This window comes from Tursiops truncatus, chromosome 3, assembly GCF_011762595.2.
Source record: "Tursiops truncatus isolate mTurTru1 chromosome 3, mTurTru1.mat.Y, whole genome shotgun sequence".
Lineage (NCBI taxonomy): Eukaryota > Metazoa > Chordata > Mammalia > Artiodactyla > Delphinidae > Tursiops > Tursiops truncatus.
Genome location: NC_047036.1, coordinates 94,496,853 through 94,523,148, shown reverse-complemented (window position 1 = coordinate 94,523,148; position 26,296 = coordinate 94,496,853). Strand labels below are relative to the sequence as shown.

At 40.5% G+C, this 26,296-nt stretch overlaps 1 long non-coding RNA gene across 1 annotated transcript; it reads left to right on the top strand.

The window, feature by feature from the left end:
* The first annotated feature begins 5,373 nt into the window (after window positions 1-5,373).
* Window positions 5,374-21,352, top strand: LOC141278207 (uncharacterized). Its single transcript, XR_012330554.1, has 3 exons — window positions 5,374-5,626; window positions 7,592-7,726; window positions 21,169-21,352. It is a non-coding gene; the product is annotated as an uncharacterized lncRNA (long non-coding RNA).
* Window positions 21,353-26,296: the final 4,944 nt, after the last annotated feature.

Here is a 26,296-nt window from a genome sequence, read left to right as displayed (position 1 = left end):
CATGCCAAGAGCCCTCCTGGACATGTCATAAGAAAAAAAGTGTCATTACAGCAATAGATCACTATGATGCACCTTTCAGTGAATGAAAGTATGATTATAATGAGTCTATGCAGGATTCATCTAACTGATAAATATAGTGCCAGCATGGAATCACGAAGATGAAACGTACTTGAGTGAGCATATTGTCAAACAAATCTTTTGATACGTGAGGAAAATGAGGCAGGTGAGGTTAGGGTTAACCGCTGTCCCAGAGCAGCATCGTGCCGGGCCGGGTTCACACAGCCCCGTGGGAGCTGATATTGAGGAATCTCACAAGCTGATTGGTAGATTAAAATTGGCCATAATGGGAATAGTTACATTGTGGCAATCTGTCAATACTACAAATCAAAGTATGTAATTCTCTACGTCAAGAGAGTCTGCTAAATATTTGACGGCATATACCACTATATCTAAGGCTATTCAGCCAATTCAAAATAAAGACAAGGTTTGCCTGGACTGTTAAAATATCCTTTCACTGTTATTGGATTTTTGCATATATAGAAAAATGTTATTGTCACTTCAGAGAAATCCTTTAAAGTGAGACAGGGATATTATTTCTCCCCTCCCCATTTCAGAGATGGGGACATGTAGGCAGATGTAGATAAAATAGTTTACCCAAGGACACAATGCTAGGCAACGGGAAAACCAAAATAGATGTTGGTTCTGCCCGGAACACGTTGGACCTTTGGCAGAAGAGAAAAACAACTAAGCAGGGACAGAAAGTTAACAACGCAATGGTGATTCTGTGGCTTTCCTGTCTGAAATCTGTCAACTGGTTCCTGACTTCATAGTTAAAAAATAAATACTCAGGAGGTACTCAGGCTGAACGGGACAGTAAAGAGTTGTATTTTCCCCAGGTGGATCCAGTTAATTATTCTGTCAGCAAAGGTTGGGAGCGAGCTGTGCTTTATTCCTACTTATTTGAAAGAGCACAGGTTATAATCTTTGGGACTATGTTCATAGTTATACCCCATGGCACCAGACCAGTATTCGAGGTTGTTTTGACTAGGACTCACTCAATTGCAAGTGACAACATGTGACCCAACTGACTTGAACAAAATGAGCTCATGTAACTGTCAAGTCCAGGGAGTCCTCAGGCAAGGGAGTCAAAAGCTTCAAACAGCTTTTCAGGACTCTTACCTTGCTCTCCGCACTCCTGACTCTGAAGTCTACCCTTGTGGTGTAAGGTGATTCCCAGTATCTCCAGGCTTACAATGTCCATTTCAATTTTGGCAGAATAAGGGTACAATCTTTCCATAGACGTTTATGGATTTAGCTATGTGGGCTCTGATTTGCCTCATATTCCCATCCCTGACCAAGTCGCTATGGACAGCAGGATATGAGCTCAGCCCTGGCCTGAGTCATCTGTTTGTCTCTGGACTCAGGGATGGAACCGGTTCCACCAAATGAAATGGATTAGTGTGGGGGGCAAGGTCACCAAGGGAAATCAGAATTCTGTTATGAGAAGAAAGGGGAAAGGGGAGACTAGAGGCTAGGCAGATAAAATCAACAGGTGTTTACTACTTGGGAGGTCAACAGATAGTTGTTGAGTTAATGAATGAAGGAATGAATGAAAGATCATAGCAACCATCACATTTTCACCCATGATAACACTAATTTAAACGATTCAACTCTAGCTGTTTTTCTTTCACTTACTAATGAAACTTGTATCATACCCCATTACTCCAAAGACAGGAATTTACAGATAGATTTATGAGTGAAACCATAAGGAACCAAGGAAACCTCCAATAAGGAAATATCCTTCATCAGTTCTGACCCATGAATAACATTTTTCCACCAGAAGTACAGCTTTATGTTATAGGAGGCAAGTGGGTGTTTTTCATTGTCCCAGAATATAGCTAAATCCTAAAGTTGAAAACAAAAGGTGTCAAAACTGTCATATTCTAAAGTGACCAGAAAGTCACTAAGAGGTAGGATCAGGCATTTCTCTTCAGGGCTTATTAGGAGTTGGTAGACCATGGTCTCCCAGCAACAACACTACCCCATCACTCCTACCCGGCCTGTATAAAATCAGACTGAGGAGTTGGGGTCTTGGCATTGCTGTTGTGAGTTACTCAAATCCTTCTCTTTTTTTTTTTTTTTTGGTGGTACGCGGGCCTCTCACTGTTGTGGCCTCTCCTGTTGAGGAGCACAGGCTCCAGACGCTCAGGCTCAGCGGCCATGGCTCACGGGCCCAGCCGCTCTGCGGCATGTGGGATCTTCCCGGACCGGGGCACAAACCCGCGTCCCGTTCATTGGCAGGCGGACTCCCAACCACTGCGCCACCAGGGAAGCCCTCAAATCCTTCTCTTAATGTTCATTCCTAAATCTATATGACTGCATAAGTCTGTTAGAACTGCATTCCAGCTCCTGCTGGGACCACACCTCATATATCTCCTGCCCGTCTCCTGCTCTAACTGCCCCCTTCCCCTCCCAAGCTGAGCCAGATTTTCCATTCAGATCTTAGGCTTCCCTGCGCTCTGGCCAAATAACACTTTCCTACCTCACTGACTTTGTTTTCCTGTCTCCTGCCTAAAATGAGGTCTGTCCCAGTACCCTCCCTTCTGAGGGTAACAGTAACTCTTCCTTCTCTCAGGCCCAGCTCAAATACCAATTCCTTCAGAAGTACCCCAGTGAGAGGGAATCTCTCCATCTTTGGGCTTCCATAGAATTTCATTTTCACTTTCTTGTAGCTGTGAAATCAAGTTCACATTTTATGGCAAGTCAAGCAAAATTTTAACAGAAAGAATTTTCTCTGCCCTTTGGCCTCCTCTTTCCCCGCTACTGTGCATTGTGTATCTGCATTATGTATCAGCCAAACCTCCCCCGTCGGCAGAAATGCCTGCTCAACTATAAAGAGCAACATTCTCCTAACATCAACAAGACAACTGAAAAGATAACATTTCTTCTTGATCTTATAAGAGGCCACGATGAGGCTTAGATCTGGATTGTGTAAACTCGATAATACATTTAAAGTACAGCCCTCTGTCTCAAAAAACTTATCTAACTGTGCCTTCACTTTTCTTTTTTAATAAATTTATTTATTTTATTTATTTACTTTTGGCTGTGTTGGGTCTTCGTTGCTGCATGTGGACTTTCTCTAGTGGTAAGCGGGGGCTACTCCTCCTTGAGGTGCGCGTGCTTCTCATTGCTGTGGCTTCTTTTGTTGCGAAGCACAGGCCCTGGAGTGCATGGGCTTCAGTAGGTGTGGCTCACGGCTTCTGGAAAGCAGGCTCAGTAGTTGTGACTCACGGGCTTAGTTGCTCCGCGGCATGTGGGATCTTCCCGGACCAGGGCTCGAACCCGTGTCCCCTGCATTGGCAGGCGGATTCTTAACCACTGTGCCACCAGGGAAGTCCCTGTGCCTTCACTTCTAAAGGGTGGAACAGTTCTCTGAGCTTTCTGAGATGCTGTTTCCAGGTTATAATCCTCATATTTGGCTCAAATAAAATTTTTCATTTCTTCCTTAGATCAACTGATTAGTTTTTCTTCAGCATAGCATTTACCACATTCTGCTCTAGGTTATAGGAATTTGTTTGTGTTTGTTCTACTACCAGATAACAGACTCTTGAGGCATTGGACAGCCCCTAAGACAGAGTCCTCTTCAATGGGCCCAGCTAATTCATATTATATCGAGTTGTAGGAAGACAATTTTTTTTTTCAGAATATAATTTGTGTCTTATTTTTGCTACTTTACAGAAATCGGAAAGAATATGGGCCATTGAGTTTGGTTTTTTTTTTTCTGACTGTGTCTGCCTTTGAGTTCTCTTGCCTCAGGGGATAAAGAAGTGACTTCAGAACAACCTGTCCTGGGCTTTTTTATTTTATTTTTTCCCCAACAGCCTAAAGTCTAAGCTGATTGAAGAGACTATGGAGAATGTTCAGGAGTTGGGTATGGTGGGGACTGTGGATGGTAGCTGAATGGAAAAGGACATGGTTCCTTTTTGAAGGGCTTGTGCCCCATTCCCTGGGAGTATTTTGAAAAGAGTAGATCTATGGTGCCCTTAGGAAGGCTAGACTCTGATCACTAGCACGGAGCAGGATCTTTCCAGGGACAATACAACTTTAAGCAATAAGACTATCAGTGACTACAAGGATAAACTGAAGGCTAGAAGTATTTACTTTCTCAGTGGCACATAAGCTTCCTGAATTCTTGTGTAATCCTGAGTGGGGGAAGGAGCTGCCTCCAATAAAAACCTAAAAGTGAGTTTCCCACCAGTACGGTAGAATATTGGCCAAGAGTTGGAATTAATTTGATTCACAGAAAAATAAAGTAATACAGCTTCTGGTGTTGGATAAGAGCCTGGCTGCTGTGACCTGAATGCTGAGTCAAAAGGATTTTCTTTCAAGCTAGGTTCAGATTCATAGACTTGTAGTCCAGGACCCTGGGGCAAGAAACTGCTATGAACGCCTAGGTTTCTAACTCAGAAAAGACCCAAATCATGAGCAAAAGAGCACAAATAGTGTAAGAAGTGGGCCATCTCAGAAGGCAAGAGACCCCGAAATATAGGGCGGTTAGTTTTCATGGGTTGGGTGATTTCATAGGAGGATTATTCCAACTATTTCAGGGAAGGGGCCGGGATTTCCAGCAATTAGGTCACCACCTACTTTTTGGCCTTTTATGGTCGGCCATGGAACTGTCATGGCGCTGGTGGGCATGTCCTTTAGCATATGTTAATGTATTACAGTGAGCATATAATGAGGCTCAAGGTCTGCTGGGAGTTGAATCTTCCACCACCTTGGGTCTTGTAGGTTCTAACTAGTTTCCGTCATATCCACGACAGCTCTGTAATTCACAAAGGGTTGTGCCCTGCCCCCCTCCCTCCTGTTTCACAGGGATCAGGTGGGTGTCTGCCGACTATAGAGCTGAGAGATGTGCTTAGTTTCTCCTCCTTCTGAAAATATGCACCTCCTCATTATGGCATCTTATACAGTGGTCATTTTTTGTCCCTGGCAGACAACAGGCACTTATCAGAGATTCAAAATGCGCATCATCATCAACAAATACGGTAGTTAACTACCACGTATAACGTGTGAATCATGGGAAGCCTTCAAATCTTTGTCAGGTAGAAGATAAATAAGTGTTATTGGATACCCTGGTATTTTTAGAAACTTTGAGGACAATAGAAATTTGGGAAAAAATATGATTGAAATATTGTTAGAACTTTCTAAATTTACATTTGCGAAAGACTAACTTTTTGTTCTTGGAACATGGATAAATACATAAATACAAGCAAGGAATCAAGGAGCCCCTACATCTTTGCTTTTGGAAAACTGTGGTGTTATCGTTTCTCTCTCTACAGGTGTTGACATAAATATGCTAAATGCTCTGGGTGTCATATAAATTTGGTTTCTGTCTTTGCAGACTTTGTTGTTACTTTGGAGCAAATGGATCTTTTGTCTGTATAGCGTGTGTGGTCAAGCTGGGGGCCGCAGGAGACTAGCTGCGGAGACCTATAGGAGGGACAGGACAGCCTCACAGTCACGGTCACCTCACTCCGCAGAAGATGGTGGAAAGGAACTGGACTGGTTGGAAGTCATTCTGCAGGCATTCCTCACCAGACAGAATACGCCAGACTTTGCCAAGGTATTTCTGTTGGACTGTTTTCTGTGTGGGTGTCCTGCTGGAGCCAGAGGGCCAGGTCACATCTGGGGACAGGAGTGGGGGACGGAGTAGGTCAGGCTTTTCCTGAAGGCAGTGTCTGTTTTCTCTCAGCCATTCTGGGACGAGGCAGATTCTGGGTGAGGGAAAGAGAAGGTGGGCCACAGACTAAAAAAGGGTGAAAAGTTCCTTCTTGTTCCCCAGCAGAAGAGTGTAAAATGTGACACAAGTCTGGGGACTTCTGTAGGGGGACAGGGCTGCTTTTTCCAGGTGGAGGCAGGAGACAGCCCTTTAAGGGACCTCAGAGCAGGTCTGAGCCTGAGGTCTCAGGAACCCATATCTAGCAGTACTATGAGGCTCTGTACTATATACAGTCCATTTCATTGGCCCAACCCTTCAGTGATGTCTTGTTCACTTCAACTTAGTTTTTGTGGTGGCATGAGGATCAAAGGAAGATTTGGGTTGGATCTGCAAAGGGCCCGTGGTGTCCTCTCCTTGAGGCCAGAGCTGGGGATACAGTGATGGGCCCAAAGCCCAGTAATCTTCAATAATCATTGGCAGCATCAGTAGGTAAGGTAGCAAGGATGAACAAAGGGAATTTATTGCACACACTCAAGATATCATCCTGCATGTTCTCAAAAATACCTAGGCATCACTTTACAAGGACTAGGATCCAAAATCATGCTGGTGGGGTCTGGAAGCTTCATCACGAATATATATAATAGAATGTGGTGATCTAAGGTTAGAGTTGCAGGCTGGTGAGAGGTTGTTTTTTGGACCCAGTGCCTGGGCAGCATCCCAGGTGAGGCAGGCCACCAGGCCAAGCAGGTCTTATTCTGTGCCCTCAAGTTTTGCCTTTCCATGAGATGCTTCCACTCCAGTTCCTGTTGCCACCACCCAGCTTAGTCCCAGGGAATGATGCTCCCTCGTCAACACTTCGGCCTGAGCAAGGATAAAGCTCAAATCTCTTGAACATGGTGCTATCTCAATACTAAGAGAAGTTAACTCGCACTAAAATAAATAAATTTAAATTTTTCCCTCAAAAAAGATCTGTAAACAAATATTGAATTCTAATTAATTACAAATAGGCTAAATTGTTTTAGGCTATATGTTTGTAATTGTTCATAATAAAATATTGGCAAAAAATACTTCATTAGAAAAAACATTGCACACAATACAAAGTTTATTAATATGAAGGTCCAGATCCTACCGTAACGTCACTGTCGTGCTAGGGCTATTTCACCGATATCTTCTCTGAATTCTTTTTTCCTACATTCCAGCCTGTCTCCACGGGCCAAGTACCATCATATTCTCTACCACAGGGCAGTGGTGTCCTGAAGGCTTTGTTCTCTTTCTCATCCTAGTCATCTCTCTCGGTGCCCACCCCAGCCCCTTCCTTACTTTCATGCTGAAGGACAGACCTTCTTCAGAGTTGATAAACAATCCAGAGGAATGGCTACGTAGACCCACAATATCATAAGCAATGACCTAATTGTAGCATATTCTTACAACAGCAATTATACAAATTTAGTAGGAGGAAGACAATTTCTCTTATAACCTGCTACTCTGTGTGGCAGATTATATTTTCCCGAATGGCTCCAGCAGTACTTCCGGGCCCACAAGCTCTTCCAGAACCTATCCTATTTCCTCTCCTCAAACCTGGTTCAGTGAATAGAACGTGGCAGCGGTAATGCTGCATGGTTTCCAAGGCTAAGCTATCACTTTCTACCTGTTTTTTTTTTTTTTTTTTTTCATTTTTTGGCTGCACTAGATCTTCGTTGCTGTGCACAGGCTTCGTTGCTGCACACGGGCTTTCTCCCAGTTGCTGCCACAAGTGGGGGCTACTCTTGGTTGCGGCGCCCCAGCTTCTCATTGCTGTGGCTTCTCTTGTTGAGAAGTCCCTTTCTACCTGTTCTTAATCTCTCTCTCTCAACTCTCTCTCTCTCTCAGCACGCTCACTCTTGGAACCCAGCCACCATGCTTCAAGGAAGCCCAAACCAGCTCATGCAGAAAGATCACATAGAGAGTCCCTTGGGAACAAGGATTGAGGTCTTCAGCCAACAGCCAGCCTACACTGCCAGCCATGTGAGTAAATGAGCTTTCAGAGAATCCCAGATATCATAGAGCAAAGAAGAACCGTCCCCTTTGTGCCCTGTTTGAATTCATGACCTTCAAAATTATGAGCATAACAAATGGTTGCTTTACACCATTATATTTGGGGGTAATTTGTTACTCAGTCGTCATAACTGGGATGTGCTGGGAGATTCGAGATACAGATATCAACTAAATCCATGTTCACTGTCTTCATGGAATTTACACTCCCATATTTCTGAGATTCCTTTGATAGCTGCACATACTGTGGGAGTTTCAGCAGGCCTGAGTTTGGAACAAGTTGAGAGACATTCTTAGGAGTCAGCCATACAGAGTTAAAAATATCAGCTTTGCTTCTGATCATGTAGGTTGGTGCATATGGCTTCAGGACATTAGCCAGGTGTGTTTGCTAATATCTCACTCCTTGATTACACTTACTCATCTAGGCGCTGGTCCAGTTGGAAAACGTCAGGCCTCCTCCCTAACCACTTTCCCTTCACACACCTTTCCCCAGGAGCAGTTAGTGCTGCTGAGCAACTTCCACTGGGAAAAAGGAATGTCATACCTCCCACCATATTAATATTAAGGGTTTATTATGTCTCTTAAACTTCTTTCCACTTTAACCTTGTCCTAAGCAAAAATTCCAATGAAATTGGGGATTTGATTTGCTAATTATACATTTTTCTGATATACATTAAAAATAAGTACTCTTTTAATCAACTATTAAAAATGGTTTGTCCATGTACCATTTAAAATAATTTCACATATATCAGTGGATGTATATTACACTTGGGGAAATCATGCTGTGAGATATTGATGTGATGTCATCCCACGAAAGGAGTAAAGTCCAACTCAGGCAGATATACAGTTCAATGTTTGGTCAAAGGCAAATATAAGACATGAAAATTGATATTAAATTTTTAAAAAAGTTATAGATTACATTTTACTATTTTTTTCAACAGTATAATCCTTAGGTAGAAAGGTACAAGATTCATGAAGCAGGAACTAGAAATCATATGACATTATAATGGAGTCTCCTGATTCTTCCAATAATTCCAGCATTGTGGGCATGATTCAGAATCATTCTATATTGTTCTGGATTCTGAATCTTTGTGCATTTCCCAACTTCCATCCTATGAGCCTTTGAAGCAAATTTTTGTTGCCTTGCATGTGCTCTCCTCAACCTTGGTGACAACAGCTGTTGTCCCATTTCTCTCTCCCCCTTCTTCCTTTCCTTGCTGCTGGAGCCCACTGCAGAGAAGTCAGAGGGGGATGCCAGCCTAGAGTGCTGTCATGGAACCATAGCTGGGTGGGACTTAGAGTGTTCTTGGTGGCTAACAGTGGTCTCTTAGAGCTGTTTCCATATGTGATATCAATGTAAATTTTTAAAATTGAGGTATAGGTGATGTACAATATTATATGAGTTTCAAGTGTACAACAGTGATTCACAAATTTTAAAGGTTATACTCCATTAATAGTTATTATGAATTATTGGCTATAGTCCCTGTGCTGTACAGTATATTCTTGTAGCTTATTTAGTTTATACATAGTAATTTGTACCTCTTAATCCCCTACCCCTATCTTTCCTCCTCTTTCCCTCTCCCCACTGGTAATCACTAGTTTATTCTCTATATCTGTGAGTCTATTTCTGTCTTGTTATACTCACTAGTTCATTATATTTTTCAGATTCCACATGTAAGTGATATCATACAGTATTTGTCTTTCTCTGTCTGACTCATTTCACTTAGCATAATACCCTCCAAGTCCATCTATGTTGGTACAAATGGCAAAATTTCATTCTTTTTTGTGGCAAAATTTCATTCCTTTTTCTTTATCCATTCATCTGTCAGTGGACACTTAGGTTGCTTCTATGTCTTGGTTATTGTAAATAGTACTGCAATGATCATTGGGGAGCATGTATCTTTTCGAATTAGAGTTTTCCTCTTTTCCGGATATACGCCCAGGAGTGGGATTGCTGGATCATATAGTAGCTCTATTTTTAGTTTTTTAAGGAACTTACATACTCTTCTCCATAGAGGCTGTACCAATTTACACAGAAATCTACACTTTTAACAACTTTCCCCAGAAATCCAGGACATTCTGATGCAGAAGGTCTACAGAACACACTTGAAGAAACACCCCTCTCATTACCATTGTTGGGACTTTCTTTTGCTATGACACATATGCCTAAACTATTTCTTAATAATTCTTCTAAGTTTTAGTCTGTTTCTCTTTTGACTTTGTTTTCCTATCACAGCCCTGTTCTAGGAGGAATAGAAAGAACACTCAGCCAATAGACCTGGACTTCTGACCTTGCTCTGTTCCCAGCTTGTACTGGGCTTCTAACTTCTTTGGGCCTCCGTTTCTTCATCTTTCAATTAAAGGAATTTTTAAATACTGTGCTCCATTTAAACCCTGGGATACCTGGATTTTCCCCAGACCCAAAGATTTAATGATGGGGAAAGGATAAGCTAATAATCTGGGATTAAGCTACCCCTCAACCCCCAACTCCTTCAGCAACCAAACCAGCTTGGCTTTGAATTTTTACTTTATACCTTGGAATTCCAATAATGGTTTTGTTTCATCAGGCGAGAGACCTCACTGCTGATTTTTTTTTTTTTTAATCTGCAGGATTTAGAGGTCTTTAAAGAGTCCCTTGATCTCTAGTGTCTATGATACCAGAAACCCTGGGTGGAATCCCTGGCACAAATCCTTCTTTGTGGGAAAATTCCACCCCATCTCATGCCCAATCGATGGTGGCTAGCTTTATTAGGCTGGGGAGAAAGGATTTACTTCTGGAAAGCATGTTGTATTAAGAGCCAGAGGTGTGAGTGGGTGACATGGGCATTGTGACAACCAGTGCTTACCCGGAGACCAACTCAAGCATCATTTAATCACCCCAACCACACCTGATCAGTCTCCACCAGAGTTACTACTTCCCCTCCATGTTACCCCCGTCACAGTGATGTCCCTGATACACAGACTGTCCAGAGGACACCTGGACATTTAAACAGTACAGTTCCACTCTGAGAGACATCATATCATCTCAAAACGAGATGATTCCTCTGAGTTCACGCTTTCTGTTCAAGGACAGTACGCTATCACCCGAGCAGGAAGGCCCTTGAACTGGCAGCAAACGAGGGAGATATCCCCCCAGTTTGGGCAGGAGTGCCATGTTCAGCCATGGAAATGCGCTATCTAGGAAGAGTGAGGGCTTCCCTGGTGGCGCGGTGGTTGAGAGTCCGCCTGCCGATGCAGGGGACACGGGTACGTGCCTCGGTCCGGGAAGATCCCACATGCAGCGGAGCGGCTGGGCCCGTGAGCCATGACCGCTGAGCCTGCGCGTCCGGAGACTGTGCTCCGCAACGGGAGAGGCCACAGCAGTGAAAGGCCCATGTACCGCAAAAAAAAAAAAAAAAAAAAAAAAAAAAAAGAGTGAGCACCAGCAACTTGGCAGGAGCAGACAAAGGTCTTCCTTTGGCCAGAGAGCTTGAGGTATTGAAGGCATTAATGACTTCCATTAACTGAAGAATCAAGAGGTATCTTTTCTATGCATGGGTAGACATAAGGAAAGTGCACTACGAAGAAATCCTTGCCCTCTCTGGACATGTTGGATGACACCAGTGGTACCTGCCCTAGTCTGCCAGCATCATTACCTGCTGGGGAGTACCCTGTCCTCTGCAACAAGCACCTTGTCTACAGAATACAGCCTGGCAGCCACAAGTACTTACATGACCTTGGACTAACTTGTCCCCACACCAGTCAAATCATCTCCTGGCCAGTAGGACATATAGTATCACTGGCAGACCCTAAGTTGGCTATTCTGGTTGTCACCAGTAGAAAAAAAAAAAAAGTGCCCGTATGTATAAAACCTGCTTATATATAATTAATACTTTCTTTATCTATAATGCAGTAAACTTTGCCCAAATTTCAGGAAAACGTATTAGAAAACTAAACTTTGGGGTTAAATAAGTTGCAGAAAGAAAGTCTTCCTTGGCAAAACCCAATTCAATAAATGAATTCATTTATTCATTCATTCAACAGACATCCAGACCTGTGTGGCCAGTTGCAGCAAATCCAAATAGAACACAGCCTCCATCCTGAACAGGAGTATATCACACACATACATGCGATAAATGTCAAACTAATGAAAATAATGATAAATGTCATGAAAGAAATAAACCAAGAACTGTGGAAATTGAGAATGAGAAGCTGCTCTGCCTAAAGGACAGGTAGGATTTTCACAGGTAGACATGAAAGATCATATATTGTAGAAGGGAAAAGTCTCACAGTAGCCAAGGCTCACAACCTTCCATGTCACATACATTTAAGGAGGCTTTATTATTTAGGAAAATTGTGAATCCAATTTGACTAGAGGGCAGGGTGGAAGTGGAAGCTTGAGGAAAAAAGCAGAGGGCAAACGCTGAGGACTTTGGGCTTAATTCTGAAAGCAGTGGAGAGTGACCCAAATAGAAGAGTCATGTGATCAGAGCTGGGTTTTAGGAAGTTTTACCCGGTTCTTGGTGTGAGTTGGGTTGGGGGAAGAAGAGAAGTAAAGACAGGAAAGTCATTTTAGAGGCCTCTGCAGCAGTCTTGACAGGGACATCTGGACTAGGAGTTGGCAGTTTAAAGGACAGAAGCCAAGGAAGAGAGGAGCCATTGGCCAGGCCAAACCCTCCGTGGATTGGCTGGAGGGAGCAAGTAATCAAAGATGACTCTGACATAACCACCAGGCTCCAGGGAGGAGCAATAATATGTATTTACCGCAGACAAGTCAGGAAGAAATGTATCTCGTAAAGATAAAATTGTTTGATTTGGGGTAGTTTCATAAGGACATAAAGTTTATGAGCTGATCTGCTTCATATTAATTCTCTTATTAAACTGAATTGCACTGCTATCAGTAGAATACAGCCTGAAGGGAAACATGAGTAAGGTGGGGTGAGGAAAATGAATGCAGTCAGTGAAGTTGCTTCACAGGGACAGCCAATTCTGTGTGAATTGCCAAGACAGCAACATGTAGATTTGCTGAATTTATTTAATTCATTCTATTAATAACAATTTTATTCAACTTGGTTGAGGTATAATTGACAAGTAAAATTATAATGTATTTAATATGTAGAACATGATGATTTGATGTATCTATACACTGTGAAAGAATTCCCACCATTGAGTTAATAACACCTCCATCACCTCATTTATTTACCTTTTCTTGTGGTGGGGGCCGCATGGAGGTGAGAACAATTAAGTTCTACTCTCCTAGCCAGTTGCAGTTGTATAATCCAGTGTTATCAACTACAGTCACCATGTTATACATTAGATCCTCAGACCTTATTCATCTTGCAAGTAAAAGTTTGTATCCTTTTACCAGCCTCTTCCTATTTCTCCCACCCCCAGTCCCTGGCAACCTTTTTTTAAGTGCAAATGAGTTGCACTTAAAAAAAAAAATTCCACATATAAGAAGATTCACTTAATCTATTTGGGTCACTAGATTGTTGCGAAGTAGATATAACAGAGTCTAATTCTTAGGCACATGATGGAAAGAATTGTCAAATTAGGGGGAAAAAATCCCCATGCAAATCATTAAGGGTGTTTTTTGTAGTTGTTGTTGTTGTTGTTTTGCGGTACGTGGGCCTCTCACTGTTGTGGCCTCTCCCATTGCGGAGCACAGGCTCCTGACGCGGCATGTGGGATCCTCCCGGATCGGGACACGAGCCCGCGTCCCCTGCTTCGGCAGGCGGACTCTCAACCACTGCGCCACCAGGGAAGCCGTAAGGGTGGTTTTAAGGCTGCCTGAAAAGCTAGTTCTCCTTATTTTGCTATGCTTTATCTTTCTCCAAGATATAAACTTGTCAGCATGTGTTAATCCATTCCTTGTTTGCAAGACCATCAAGGTTTTTTTTTCCCATCTACGATATTTTAAGTACAGTTTTGAGTCTGACGCGTTCTTTCTTTACCCAGACCAGACATCGGCAGGAATTTGCAGTGACCCCAGTTGGGAAAAATTTTATCTTTAATTTACAGGTTTCACTTTTAGTCTGGGCAGGTCAAACCCAACTTCAATTTTTTTTTTTTAACTTCAAAATGGTTGGAAATATAGAACTGTTTTACTTTATAATTTTCAGATATTTTTTTCAGAATAGTCATACAATGATCTCTTTTGACTCCCTTTACCATATCATCACTTCACAAAATGTAAAGAGACTGATCAAGTGAACAGAGCTCCAAAAAGCCAGTCCAGTCTACCTCCAGGCAGGAGGTTTAATCCCAGAAATGTCCTGGGTCTCAGCATGAGAGAGTGGTCTTGGAATTACAGAGCAAAGTCACGTAGAGAAGAGCTAAAACAGGGGTCAGGGTGTTGAAACCGAAGTCCCTGGCTAATCAGCTGAGTCCTGCTGGCCCCTGGGCTCCAGACCATCTGCACGGGCTGAGCTAATCCCCTCAAATAATAAGAACAATAATAAAAATAAAAATCACTACTGTAGCATAGCTACTTACACTAGGCACTGCATGCATATTCACATACTATTTCACCCCATTTCACAACAACCTTGTGAAGGGTTACAGATAAGGACAAGCTACAAAGTTGCAGACTTCTGGCTGGGATCAAGTTCTGACTGACTCCAAAGTTCGTGCTCCATGCATCCTGCCTCTCTGGCTCTCCAGCAGGTTTTACTCACACTCTTGAGCTGGAGGCTAAATATGCATCCTGGGTTCAGGCTGAGCTGTTCAGATTCTGTGAGCCAAGAAACTGATCCCTTGGGATAAAACTGAGACTCTGTCCAAACTCTCCTGGCAAATGGCCCTCATTTTAGTTCTTACTTACATTGCCGTTGCACTGGAGGTTGTTTTCTAATTTCTCCTACTCATAAAATAGATATTTTTCTACTATTATATAAAAACAAGATACTAAAGGGTTCTATTGCCCTTCTCCTCATCCTCATGTTTTTGCTCCTCGTTCACTGAAGGAGAGCTTTAGGATGCAAATAATTCCCTTACTTCGCACCCGTGCCCAATTCCTATTGGCTGAGATCCTTTGGTATTTTAAATTCTAAACTATTTTTAGATTTTTCACTGCCATATGTGTCATCAACGTCTTCAGTTTTGAGACTCTGTATTTGCCACTTACATTACACATTTGCAACCTCTCTGCCACTATTTCTTTAAAATATAACAATATGGGACTTCCCTGGCCGTCCAGTGGTTAAGACTCCGCACTTCCAATGCAGGGAGCACGGGTTTGATCCCTGGTCGAGAAACTAAGATCCCATATGCTGCATGGCGTGGCCAAAGATAAATTAATTAATTAATTAAATACAGTATAACAATATGTATGTCAAGGTTCATTGCTCGTCACTCTTGCATCTTCTCTTGAGATTCCCTTAGCTTGAAATGTTCTTTCTTAGTATTTTCCTCAGGTGAGATACACGTGGGATATCTAATCTAAATCATCCCGTATTCATCAACAGGTTCCTTTTTACTCTGGGAGGTGGATGGCATCTTGACTGAGTGTAGGCTTTTGAGATTGCCTTCCTTTCTTTCCATGCCCCGTAGATATTATTCTACCATCTCCAGGCTTCCACAGTTGCAGTTGATATTTGCCTTTTGTCCGGAAGCATGTAAGATTTTCTCTTTGTCCTTGCAACTCAGAAAACTCACCAGTTTTAGAAATAGATATATTATTTATGTATGTATTATATATTATTTCTTTTTCTCAACCTGCCTGGAACTCAGTAAACCTTTCCAAGGTGATAACTCCAGTCTTTATTTAAACCAGAATTTTTGTTCTTTGTTTTGAGATATGTCTTCAGCTTGATTATCACAACATGAATTGGATTCTCAATTGCGTCTCTTCTCTCTTTCCATTTTTGCATTGAATTATTGAGTTTCAAAATAATGCTTTTTAGGCCCAGAAAGTCCTGTTTATGCTGTAATAGAATCTCCTTGAGTGAGTGTTGGTTTATTATTAAAGTTGTCTTCTGTAGCCTCTAGCAATGACTACAGTAGAAGCTCACCTAATTCTGGGGGTTCTGGCTGCTCTTCATTCTTTTGTGGCCGCTGGGTTGCTTAAGACAATTTCTTTGGCTTAGGAAATTTGTCTTGGGTCTATCTTCCCCTGAGGTTTAGTCCAGCTCTGGAGGTATGTTAAGCAGAATGATAACTGCAGTTGCAGTGGTCTTGGCTGCAGTGGGCCTGTGATGGACAAGCAGGCCAGTTGTGACTCCTTCCTTGGTCAAGGACCAGAGAGTAGCTTCCTGCTCTCATTCTTCTCACAGGTAAACACTGGTGTTCCTCGGGGGAAGAGGAGAACGTGCTCCCGTTCAGCTGCCTCAGGGTGTCCAGCAGTTTTCCATGGGCTACTTGGAGGCAGATTGGTACAATCTGTCCTCTAGGATGGAGGTCTACAGATCTCCTCCAGGCATTCTCTCACCAAGATCCAGGCCTCATCCCAGGATTCTTCCCGCATACTTCTCAGACTCAGATCTGATTTGCAACAAAGTTGCCAAGACTATTCAATGGGAAAAGAAGTCTTTTCAATAAATGGTGCTGGGCAACTGGATAGCCACATGCAAAAGAGAAAGAAAGAAAAAAGAAACTGAATGCTTACCTCACACAATATACAAAAATTAACTGAAAGTGCGTCAAATACCTAAATTTCAGAGCTGAAACTCCAAAATTCTTAGAAGAAAGCATAGGGGTAAATCTGTAGTACCTTGGATTTTTAGATATGACAACAAAAGCATAAGCAACAAATGAAAAAAATACATAAATGGACCTTAAAATAGAAAAAACATCTATGCTCCTAGGGACACTGTCAAGAAAGTAAAAAGACAACACAGAATGAGAGAAAGTACACTTGACCCTTGAACAGCACAGGTTTGAACTGTGTGGGTCCGCTTATATGCAGTTTTTTTTTTTAATAGTAAATACTATACAGTACTACATGATCCACAGCTGGATGTACTCTCTGATGCAAAAGCACAGATATGGAGAGCCGACTCTAAATTATACCTGGATTTTTGACTGTATTTGCAAATCATGTATCTGATAAGAGACTTGTATCTGGAATAAGTAGGGAGTGCTTACAAATCAATAATAAAAAGATAAATAAAACAATGTTTTAAATGAGTAAATGATCTGAATAGAAATTTCTCCAAAGAAGATCTACAAGTGACCAAGAACGATGAAAAGATGTTAGACATCATTAGTCATCAGGGAAATGCAACTCAAAACCACAATGAGGGCTTCCCTGGTGGCGCAGTGGTTGAGAGTCCGCCTGCCGATGCAGGGGACGCGGGTTCGTGCCCCGGTCTGGGGGGATCCCACTTGCCGTGGAGCGGCTGGGCCCGTGAGCCATGGCCGCTGAGCCTGCGTGTCCGGAGCCTGTGCTCCGCAATGGGAGAGGCCGCAACAGTGAGAGGCCCGCGTACTGCAAAAAAAAAAAAAAAAACAAAAAAAAAAACACAATGAGATACAACTTCACACTCACTAGGATGACTAGGATCAAAAAGTCAGCTAAAACAAGTGCTGGTGAGGATGTGGAGAAAATGGAACCCTCATACACTGCCAGTGGGAATGCAAAATGAAGACACCACTTTGGAAAACACTCTGGTAATTCCTCAAATGATTAAACTTAGAGTTTCCATTTGACACAGCAATTCCAGTTCTAAGTAACCTAAATGGAAAACAACGAAATGTTCATCAACTGATGAATGAAAACAATATGAGACATCCATACAGTGGAATATTATTTGACTGTAAAAAGGAGTGAAATGCTAATTCTTGGTATAGCATGAATAACCTTGAATTTATTGTGCTAAGTAAAAGAATCCAGTTACAAAAGACTACATATTCTATGATTCCATTTATATAAAGTGTACAGAATCATCAAATCTATAGAGACAGAAAGTAGGTTAGTGGTGTTTAGGGCTGGGTGGCAGAAGGTAGGGGTGAGGTGAAAAGGGAGGATGGGGCACAAAAGCAAATAGCTACACAGTACGGGTTTCTTTTTGAGGTGTTGAAAACGTTCTAAAATTGACTGTGGTCATGGTTGCACATAACTGTGAATGTAGTAAAAAAAAAAACCATTGAATTATATACTTTAAGTGGGTAGATTACATGGTATGTTAATAATCTCTCAATGAGGCTGTATAAAAACATGCTATAATGAAAAAAAAGAATAATATTGCTAAAAATACCATGTAAGAACAAAGGTTGAAATAACCTCAAGCCTGTGTATCGAGTAAAAAGGTAAGCAATATTCCCAGGTCTTAGAAAATTGGCAAAATTATAATCTGCACCTTGGTATACAAAGTGCCATAATTTGTTAAAAACTATGAATATAACACATAAAAATAAAACTATTAACACTTAAATTTGAACTAAATATAAGGTCGCAGATTTAGCAAATAGAAACAGAATTCCCAGTTAAATTTGATTTACTTTTAATTGCCTTGGCATATATACATTTAGATAAATGAAAAATACCACATGGGATATACTTTACAATAAAAGTATTTGTTATTTATCGGAAATAAATTATAAGCATCTAAATTATATACCACTTCCTTTGATTTTATTTCTCTGATTTTATTTCTTCTTAACAGTTCCTTGTTTTGTAGCCTTTTGATTGTATAATTCCTTGTGGTTACAGTCTATTTTCCATTTACATTGTCCATTTCTTTTGTTATTTTAACATTTAACAGTAAGAACATGGGTAATATTAACATTATAAGCCAGTATACTAAACATATACTGGCATAAAGTTAAATTCTAATCATTGCTCTTCAAATTTTATTTGTTGAAGCATATACCATCTTTAATGACATAACTTGCTCCTCTATTCTTGAAGACTACATGGCATCTCTTGATCAATAACTTTATAAAATGTCCACTGATATGAAAGAACATTGTTGTCCATTTTTATTTCCTTCTTCTTCAGCAAGCCACCTGATTCCACTTGTTCTCGTGCTGGCAGAATTGTTAGTAATATCCAGTAAAAGAATCAAATTCTTCAAAGGAGGATATCAATTTTAAAGCCCAGTTATGACTAGTGCCATAATAATTGTCTACATCAAGTTGGAATTTCTTTCCTGTTCAGAAGTACTACTACCCCTTTTAAGAACAGCCTCGAAGGCTTCCCTGGTGGCGCAGTGGTTAAGAACCCACCCGCCAATGCAGGGGACACGAGTTTGCGCCCTGCTCCAGGAAGATCCCACATGCCGCAGAGCAACTAAACCTGTGAGCCACAACTTCTGAGCCTGTGCTCTAGAGCCCATGAGCCACAACTACTGAGCCCGCATGCCACAACTACTGAAGCCTGTGCACCTGAAGCCCATGCACTGCAACAAAGAGTAGCCCCTGCTCGCCACAACTAGAGAAAGCCTGCGCGCGGCAGCAAAGACCCAACACAGCCAAGAATAAATTTAAAAAAATAAAATTAAAAAAAGAACAACCTTGATAATGAAAGAGATAAATTTTTCATCAATTCTTTCTTCAGTTTCCTTTGAACAGTGGAGTACTTGAAAAATGTTTGCCCTTCTTTCAATTTGCATCATCTTCTTGCTAAATTGATTAAAAACTACGAACAAGAAATAGGTAGCCTTCACTTAACAGATTACTAAAAACTCAACAAGAATTTTAGGTCCATTTTCTTCATAATTAAAGTATGATTTCATACTTTGTGACAGACTGGTGATTCCTTCAAATGTATTTGTTAAATAGAGCCAGTAGATTTTTTGAGAGAACTGAATAATGCCAACAAAATCACAAACTTTTTAAATTGCTTAATACAAATATCATAATATCATTAGAAAGCATAAATGCTAAAGTAAAAGAATAATTTCATAACAATGTCATGGCAATGTCTATAGAAAGAACATCATATGCTCTCTGAGCAAAATATAGCCAGGACAGCCAACACAGTCAGTGGAATCTCATGCTTTGCTTCAACTTTGAAGAAACTTTTTTTTTTTGCACCTTTACGCAAACATCTGCATCATCTACATCGAAAGCAGGAAAATTGATCTCATCAACTCCTAGCTCAGTAAGAGAGTCGTTCCCGAAATTTGTTAGTGTTTCTGAAGTCTCATCTGGAAGATATTTCACTCACGATGACTTTGTGAGCAAGCCTTTTTCACAAGAAAAATATTGCAGGAGCAAAAGGAAAATTTTTTTCTCATTGTGATTATTTGTGGCTGTGCTGCAAAAAGGTGAGGAAGCATTTAGATCTTTGATAACTTGTAGTAGTAAATGCAGCCATAACACTCCTTATTATGGCTGTAGATTTTGTCCCAGCTCTTGAGTATTTGCTTGCAGTTTTGGAATCAGAAAATCCTTCTGATAGCAATACATTTAAACCTTCGAGCTAAAAGACAGATGGTGACATAGACTGTGAAGGCCATTTTAACTTCTGCTGTGATTATTTATCTTCATCTGAATTGCTTGCAATCAAAAAAATTTATTATTTTATCATCTTCTTTGGTACTAGTTGAAGAAATCATACATATCTTATGCTCAGCTGTTAGTATATGCTGGTTTATACCTAATGGTTTTTATATTGAATGAATAATTGTGTATTACACAAAGGCTTCAAAATAACTTTTTTCTCCTTTAATAAGTGTCCATAGTTTGGAAATTCATCACAAAATTACTTTTGTGTTTTGGCATTTGAGGTTTCAAATATACACAAAAAATTATCAATTTGCTATTATCAATTACTGCAAAATTTGAGACAATTGAATTTGATAATCTATGTCTACATCAATGCCATTGGTCACTCACAAATCTGAACTCATAGGAACTACACACAGGCTTGCAAGGTTGCCAAACAACAATAAACTGAACTCGATATCTGATGCAAAGAAGGTAATCTTCCTGCTTGCCTGCAAGGGAGAGCTACACTTGTAAGACAGTTTTCGTGAGCAAAACCAGAGTTAATCTTACATAAGGTTTTGAGAAGCTTGCCATTCAGGGACTAGTGGACTTTCAGAAGCAAGAGTATACACAGCTCAAAGGACTTTTTGCTGTGTTGGGATGGTCACTGGAGGAAGGCGGCTGTTGGTCAGCTGACCAACCTCCAGGAGTACGGCTACTGGAGAGAGGCACTTGCTGTTTGGTGTTGTATATAGAATCATGGGCTGTCCCAGAGCGCTGACTTTCAGGACTGGGGATTTGTCACTGATTGGCTGGCATTCAGAAACTCGGGCTGTTATTAGGTGCTTAGAGTGAGGCTTTTGACTGGCCAGTTTCCAGAAGCAGGGCTGTGGGAGTGAGCCTATAGCTATTTGGCTAATATTCGGAGCATATAAACTGGTACCAAGTTATCTTGAATTAACAGTGGTTACTTGTTCGCAACTTGGCAATTTGGCCAGAGAAAAGTGTTTCCTTTTCTTGAATATGAAAAGTAATTTTTTTTTTTTTTTTCTTTTTGCTGTAAGCGGGCCTCTTACTGTTGTGGCCTCTCCCGTAGCAGAGCACAGGTTCGGGACACGCAGGCTCAGCGGCCATGGCTCACGGGCCCAGCCACTCCGCAGCATGTGGGATCTTCCCGGACCTGGGCACGAACCCGCGTCCCCTTCATCGGCAGGCGGACTCTCAACCACTGCACCACCAGGGAAGCCCCGAAAAGTAAATATTTTTAATTCTCAGTTTCCCCTTTTGATCTCCCCTCAACCAAACCTTCAGGAGAGACAATAAGAGATTGTCCAGATGTTTGTTTGTACAAGTATGGTTTTCAGCTGGTATTGCCATTTAAGTGATTTAAGCGCCAACCACTGTGGCGGAAAAATAGCTCTAACTGATGAATTTTTGTAATTTCTCCAAAAGAAGCTGAATACAGGGCATTTGATGTGTCCTGACAAAGTCTATACAGGTCATAGGACATGATTAAATACAGAGCTTGTCCCATATATACAGGATGCCTGACAACCCTATTTAAATATTTTCTAGTTAAAACAAACATTAAACATTTTACGTAACAGTAAAAAGATTTGCTTTCTAAAATTAAAAAAAAATTTAAGATCATTTTATTGACCTGGGTATCTTTAAAAACATCAAATTAAATTGAGCTTATGCCTTTTTCTCTCTCTCATTTAATCTCCCCAAACTATACAGACGTATTTAAGATCTATTCTGCTAAAGGAGGTGCTAATTTTTTTTTTTTTTTTTTTTTTTGCTGTGTTGGGTCTTCGTTGCTGCGCGTGGGCTTTCTCTAGTAGTGGCGAGCGGGGGCTACTCTTCGTTGCGTGTACAGGCTTCTCATTGTGGTGGCTTCTTTTGTTGCAGATCACGGGCTCTAGACGTGTGGGCTTCAGCAGTTGTGGCATGCAGGCTTAGTAGTTGTGGCGCATGGGCTTAGTTGCTCCGTGGCATGTGGGATCTTCCTGGACCAGGGATCGAACCTGTGTTCCCTGCATTGGCAGGCAGATTCTTAACCACTGCGGGAGGTGCTTAATTTTTTTGATGTTGATGATGGTAATAATTTCCTACCAAAATGTTCTTAAAATAAGATCTGAGTTTGCATGTAACGATTTTGCTTTTGCTTACCTCTTTGTTTTTATTCAAAGCTATAATTCTACTTTCTAGTGAGAAAGATGCACCAATAAATAAGAGATCAATAAATATCACCAGGAAAGTGATTAATGCCTAATGTTGCCTTTCTAAAACAGCAAGCTGAGAGTTTCATATTTCTTTTGAAGTTTTTAAAAACCATTTATGCAGGTCATAAAACAAAGATTTTTTTTCTTTTTTTTTTTTTTTGGTCATGCTGCTTGTGGGATCTTAGTTCGCCGACCAGGGAGTGCTAACCACTGGACTGCCAGGGAATTCCCTAGCAAAAACACTTTTAAAGAGGCTTCAAGAATTCTCATAAATCTCAATGGTGATTAAATCTTAATAATAATACTGATATAAATGTGCTTCATTTTATGCTCTGTGTAAATTCTCTAGAATAAAAGTTGTTGTTTAAAGGAAATCTGTTTTAAGTAACTGTGAAATCTAACTGTAGTTCCAGGAACCTGTAAACCCATTCAACAGATGCAATGAAGCAGAGGGAGGCCACAGATATTAAGTAGGGAATCCTGTGCAGAGCAGCTAGACAGGTCAGCCCCTCCCCTTTCTCTCACTCACACTAACAGTGGCAGCAGCAATTTGACACTCACAATGGACCGTGGGGATAAAACAGCACAGCAGTGCTCCACAGAGCGGTTGACTTAGTGAGGGACAGAAAGACCTCTCACACAGAAGATATCTATTGGGACATCTCCTCCAGACCACATGTTCTGTCCCACCCACAATCCCTGGAAGCAAGTTGTAGTAAACAGAAGCCAAATCCACAGACATGTATACACAGAGCCATAGATACAAAGATAAGCACACAACTAAGAATCACCACTTGAGGAATACTGTGAAAGAGAGGCACCAACCTCAACCAAAAACCCAACACTCAAAGAAACAGATAAGAGAACAAATAGAAAAGACTCCAAAATAGTTATAATTAATAATTCTTGTGTGATAAAAGAGGACTACAGATATATATTCCATACAAGATAGACAATTATGAAAAACTCCAAAATTCTTAGAAATTAAAAATATGATCACAGAAAATTTTAAAGCTCAGTAAATAAGCTTAATAAGAGAATGGACAAAATTGAAGATTAACTATTGGTTAGAAGGTCTGGGTGAGGAATTTGCTTATAACCTAGCACCGTCTTGAAGTTCTGATGTCCACCTTCAAGGAGGGAGGAAGAGAGGGAAAGGGGAGAAAGCAGAGGGGGCTCTAAAATATAAAGTATTTTTTAAAAGATTTAGGTAAAGAATAAAAATAGAGTAATGAAATAACAGACCTTTAATAGATATTAGTAAATATTGACACATTTAATGTATTTATGCATAGACTTCATTGTAACACAACATATTTTTCTTCTCAGCTAAATAGACAAGCAAGTCAAATGACTAGACTTATACGGGCTAATTCAGACTATAGAAAGTGTTCCAGGAATACATAAAGATGAAAAGTTTCCTACCTCATTCTATTAGGCTCAAATACCACCACCACCACCACCACAAACAACAAACAAACAAACAAATAAAACTATAGGCCAACACCAATTGTATACCCAGTTGTAAAAAGCACAAATAAAATATTAACAAATGAAGGTCATTGGTGTATTAGCAAGTAGAGTTTATCTCAGGAAAGCAAGGATGATTCCATGTTACAACATATATTAATGTTATTTACAATAGTAAGATACCATAAAGAAAAAAATGTTATGATCTTGAGGTAAGAAAGACATCACTTAAGCAAGATTCAGTCAAAGCTTAGAAACCATGAAGGTTAAAAAAATAATAAATTATATTTAAACTGCAAACATTTTAAAACTCTATAGTACAAAATTTACCATAAACATGTAGAAGACAACAATCAACAGATCTTTCAGAAAATATCTGAAATATAGGATTAATATCTCAAATATATAAAGAGTTCCTAAAATATATAAGAAAAAGACAAAGGTCCTGTGAAAAAATGGAAGTAAATTAGCAAGTCACAGAAGAAATTCAGGTGATTAAGAGCAAATAAAAAGATGCTCCTCTTCATCAATAATCCACAAACTAAATATTAGAACTTATATTCTTCACTCCCAAGACTAATAGAAAGGTGGAGAAAGGGCCATTTTGGCAAGTACATGGTTAAAAGGTATTCTCTTATCCTTTGGGTGAGAGTTCAAATTGATTCAGTTGTGTTTTGCTGTAGTGGTGGTGGTTATTGTTGTTGTTGCTTTTAGGGTAATTAGCTGAATCTATTAACATATTAAATGTGCATACATTTTAAGCCATAAACTGCACTTACAAGAATGTCTCCTAAAGAAATTCTAATTGCACAGCTTCTCAAAGGTGTAGTTCAGTGAGGTGACAGTTTGAGAACTTGGGCATTTTGATTTACTTTGCAAAATCCCTTCCATTTCTCTACTATTGAAAGCTGCAGGGCAATTTGGGGAACAGTCGTTGGCACAGATGGTGGGCCTGAATAGTCTGAGTAATCCCAAACTCATTGCCATTGATTGGTTCAGAAATGAACAAATTTAGCCGGTGAAATGTGAGGAACCTTGAGTAAACGTTTCTGAAAAAGTTCTTTCTCACTCTTGAAAGAGAACTGTGGGAAACAAATCTTTTTCCATTGGCTATGCAAATTAGAAAGCATATAGCTCTGGTCACTGTCGTCAGTCATTTTATGTCCAGAGGTGAGCCAGCTTTGGGATGAAATGGATGCTGAGACTGGCAGGGTAGCAAGATGGAAAGGACCTGGCTCCATGATGGCATTGTTTGTTTGTTTTTTAAAATTTATCTTATTGAAGTATAGCTGATTTATAATGTTGTATTAATTTCTGCTGTGCAGCAAAGTAAACATTCAGTTATATATATATATACATTCTTTCTCATATTCTTTTCCACTATGTTCTACCACAGGATATTGAATATAGTTCCCTGTGTAGGACCTTGTTGTTTATCCATTCTATATATAATAGTTTGCATCTGCTAATCCCAAACTCCCCCTCCATCCCTCCCCTATCCCCCTCCCCCTTGACAACCACAAGTCTGTTCTCTATGTCTATGAGTCTGTGTATGTGTTGTAAATAAGTTCATCTGTGTCATATTTTAGATTTCATATATAAGTGATATCATATGGTATTTGTCTTTCTGTCTCTGACTTACTTCACTTAGTATGATAATCTCTAGGTCCATCCATGTTGCTGCAAATGGCCTTATTTCATTCTTTTTTAGAGCTGAGTAGTATTCCATTGTATATATGTACCACATCTTCTTTATATATTCATCTGTCGATGGACATTTAGGTTGTTTCCATGTCCTGACTATTGTGAATAATGTTGCTATGAACATAGGGGTGGATATATCTTTTCAAATTATAGCTTGTCTGGGTAAATGCCCAGGAGTGGGATTGCTGGATCATATGGCAACTCTATTTTTAGTTTCTTGAGGAACCTCCATACTGTTTTCCATAGTGGCTGCACCAATTTACATTCCCACCAAGAGTGTAGGAAGGTTCCCTTTTCTCCACACCCTCTCCATGATTTTTTTTTTTAAAACCAACGTTTTCACAAACCTGTTTTTTTTTTTTTTTAATTTTGTTTATTTATTCAGTTGCGCTGGGTCTTAGTTACAGCAGGTGGGCTCCTCGGTTGTGACATGTGAACTTCTTGGTTGCTGCATGCATGTGGGATCTAGTTCCCTGACCAAGGATCGAACCCAGGCCCCCTGCATTGGGAGTGCAGAGTCTTAACCACTGCACCACCAGGGAAGTCCTCCAGCATTTGTTGTTTGTAGACTTTTTAATGATGGTCATTCTGACTGGTGTGAGGTGGTACCTCATTGTAGTTTTGATTTGCATTTCTCTAATAAGTAAAGATGTTGAGCATCTTTTCATGTGCCTTTTGGCCATCTATTTGTTTTCTTTGGAGAAATATCTACTTAGGTCTTCTGCCCATTTTTCCATTGGGTTGTTTGGTTTTCTGTTGTTGAGTTGTATGAGCTGTTTGTATATTTTGGAGA